Source organism: Petaurus breviceps, unplaced genomic scaffold (genome assembly GCF_028583685.1).
Source record: "Petaurus breviceps papuanus isolate PSGF00001 unplaced genomic scaffold, PetGlider_PUasm1.0 175, whole genome shotgun sequence".
NCBI classification, from domain to species: Eukaryota; Metazoa; Chordata; class Mammalia; order Diprotodontia; family Petauridae; genus Petaurus; species Petaurus breviceps.
In genome coordinates, this window is record NW_027185764.1 from 22,383,037 (window position 1) to 22,386,692 (window position 3,656).

General features: G+C 40.2%; 1 pseudogene; it reads left to right on the forward strand.

The window, feature by feature from the left end:
* The first annotated feature begins 237 nt into the window (after positions 1-237).
* LOC138159005 (TIP41-like protein) lies at positions 238-965 on the forward strand (annotated as a pseudogene).
* Positions 966-3,656: the final 2,691 nt, after the last annotated feature.

Genomic DNA, 3,656 nt, shown 5'->3' on the forward strand with positions numbered 1-3,656 from the left:
CTGAAACAAGGTGTTAACTACTTCCTTGCTTGCCATTACACCCTACTAGAAAGTTAGAAAGGGTATGGGGGAGGACATAAGAAAGAGCAGATTTTCAGTATTCAGTAGGCTCGCTATGTTGGGGTGGGGGGTAGGAGAAGGAAGGGGAAAAATTTGTAACTCAAAATCTTGTGGAAATGAATGTTGAAAACGAAAAATAAATTAAAAAAAATAAAACATTTTTTAAAAGAAAAATCCATGGGTAAGGGCTCAGGGGAGGAGGGGGAGGTGGGGGCAGGGGAGAAGGGAGGCCATCACTGGCACTGGTTCCAGGCTGCCTTCTCCTTGGGGCCATGGAAGCTGACAGCGGCCAAGACGCATATGATGAAGTCGGCCAATGTGGAGAAGATGGAGGGTGAACACTCCAAAAAAAATTATTAAACTGTGTTATTGGACCTATACAACAGATACAAAGGAACATTGCTTGGTGAAGCACTTAAGTTAAAGATTGTGCCTACAACAGATCATATAGATACAGAGAAATTGAAAGCCAGGAAACAGATTAAATTTTTTTAGAAAGTTCTATTGTTTGAAGATGAACTTCATGATCATGGAGTTTCAAAGCCTAAGTGTGAAAGTTAGAGTGATGCCTTCCAGCTTTTTCCTGCTATTGAGATTTTTCTTAAGAATTGACAATATGCTCATCAGGATTAATGGCACAAGGATTTACCATGAGGCTGACAAGAATTATGTGTTAAGAGGAAACACTTCAAGAGAGAGCAAAATAGCAAATTTAATGCATGTTCCACTAGCCCACTTTATAGAGCCTAATGAAATATCACAATACCTACCTGTAAAGGAGGCAGTCTGTGTGAAGCTGGAGTTTCCAGAAAGAATGGATGTCAACCTTGGGGCAACACAGGAAAATAAATGCATGGAATCTAGATAAAATGTCATACAATTAAAAAAAATAAATAAAAAGAAAAGGCCAGAGAGTCAATAGCAGGGTCAGATGAAAAGTAAGTGTGGCTAACCTGGGCACTTCATAAAATGGTGGTCCTGGGCAGGAATTCACCAATCAGAGGAGAGGTCTGCAGGACTGAAAGCTTCTCCAGGGTGAGAAGGCTGCTAGTGAGGAAGCATAAAAGTTTGGAGAGTCAAGAGTGCAGCCAAGAAAGAAGATGGGCTATGTGGGGAGGGAGTGGGTGAGAGTGAGGGGCTGAGGACGGAATCCAAGTGGTGAGCTTGGATGACTGGAAGGGTAGTGTACACAAGAGTGATGGGAAAGCTGGGAAGAGGAGATAGGTTTTGTTTTGGACATGTTGATTTTGAGAAATCTATAGGACGTTCAGTTTGAGGTCTCCAAAAGGTAGATTTTCCTTATGCCAAATTAAGTACTGTAGCCACTATAGAACACTGTGTCCTTAACTTTAAAGGAGTCTCTAAGGATTACATAAGAAGTGAAGGTAAGAGGAAGGGAAAAAAGAACCTATTTTCTATGACCCATAGCCACACTACTTTGGAGAGAAAGACTTACAGGACAAGAGGCACATAGGAGACCAGGGATATATTCCTTGGGCATTGATTGATAGCAATAGTATAAAGGAGAGAAATAAGCATTTATGTAGCCCCAAGTATGTGTCAGGCACTCTGATAACCACTTTATAAGTGTCTCATTTAACCATCACAACAACCCTGTGATATAAGTGCCAGTCTATCTCAAGCATGTAAAGACTTCCCTAGGTGGAATGGGTGGATGAGAACATTTGTTCCAGCAGTCATGAAGGCAGTTGAAGAAGGTACCGTAGAGCACTTTGAGCTTGGTTAGACATCGAAGATGCCAAGGTCATACACTGCATCCTGGACCACCCCCAGTCATCCTGACTTTCATCTTTCCACTGGATTTTGATGACTCTGGAAGAAAGAGTGTAACTCTGTCTCACTTAAATCCAATTTGTGAGCAATTCAAGTCATCACCCCATGGATTTAAGTGAGGCAGTTGCATAAAGTTATCAGCCTCACTCTTTCTTCCAGAGTCATCAAAGTTCATTGTTAGTAAGTGTTTGATTTGGAATTTGAATGTAGTTCTACTTGATTCCAGACCCAGCCCTTTAGAACAGCTATTTTAACTAGCTACCTCTACATTGTCAAAGACTCAGAATGCTTGAGCTAGAAAAGATCTTAGCATCAGCTCACCTCCCTCACTTTAAAGACAAAAAAACTAAGCCCAGAGAGAAAAATAGCCAACAACGAGTACTACACATATCATAATCATTTTAGCCTGGGGAAAGAGAATGCAGATATGTTGGCGAAATACTCATTTACACTAAGGTATAAATGACTAATTTATGACTCTTTCCTGAAAGCAGATTGTGGCAGCTCATTCACTAGAAAATGATTTGCTGTGGAGCAGAATTTAATGTAAGAAGAGGGAGTTTAGTGGCAAAGGAACTGGATTAGGAATAAGGAATTTTGGTTCTAGCTCTACCCCTGGCTCTGTGTAACCTTGGGCAATTCAAGTCAATTCAAACATTTATTATGTACCTGGACTGGGTATATAGCCTAAATCATATCTACATTCTATCCTTGAAGAGCTTACAATTTCAAAGAGCAAGCAAGACAGGTACATTAGTAACTATAATACAAATATGCATAAGATAATTGCAGTGGAAAAGCCCGTGAGAAGTGCTATGAAAAATGAGAGGGAAAGATCATTTTCTGCTAAGGAAACTGTGTTTTAGCCAAACTGGCCTACTTGAAGTTCCCAGTACAGGACACTCCATTTCCCCACCCATGTGCCTCTGCATAGGCTATCCCCTCTGCTACCTCTTACAAGCGCTGGGTATCTTCAAAATTTAACTCCAGTGCCAACCTCTCCTTATTACCCCAGTGGTTAATACTCTTCCCTGTATCGCTCTGGAAATTACTTGTTCTGTGTTCTGTATTTGGTCAACTATATGCATGTTATTACTCCCCAGTAGAATGTCAGTGCCTTGAGGGCAGGGACTATTTAATTATATTTTCAGATCACGAATTATGTAAATAAGACCATAGCAAAATAAGAAATAGGAAAACAAATCAAACTATGGTTTGTTCTCTCCCCACTCTTCTTTGATGCACTAGTAGAAAAGGAAATAATCCTTGGAAAACTCCATTCATGGAAATACATGGAAAATTCATACATGACTAGGCATGGTATCCCATTCCTATAATGCCTATTGCTGAGGAGGCAGATGATGGATTGCTTGAGTCTAGGAGTTCTGAGCTGCACTCAGCTAAGCAGATTGGGTGTTTGAATTAAGTCTGGAACTAATATAGTGAACCCCTAAGAACAATTGCCATCAGGCCCTCTAGGGAGGGGCAAACTGGTCTGGGTTGAAAACAGAACTGATCCAAATGCCCATGTTGATTGCCAGTGGGATTGAACTAAAAAGTGTCTACTATACTTCTAGTCTGCAAGATAGGGAGAGTCAGTTAAAAAAAGAAGAAGAAAAGAAAACTCATGCACAGGCTTTGTCTTATGAACAGAAAACTTATTCTTGGTTTAGTTACTCCCCAAGATTCCTATAATTTATATATCAGAAAGTCATTCTTCCTAACTGGTCAGGATCAGGTCTCAGTATAACATTTTCCCTAATTGCTTTCTTTGCCTTTTGAAGATTGAAATTATCATTAAA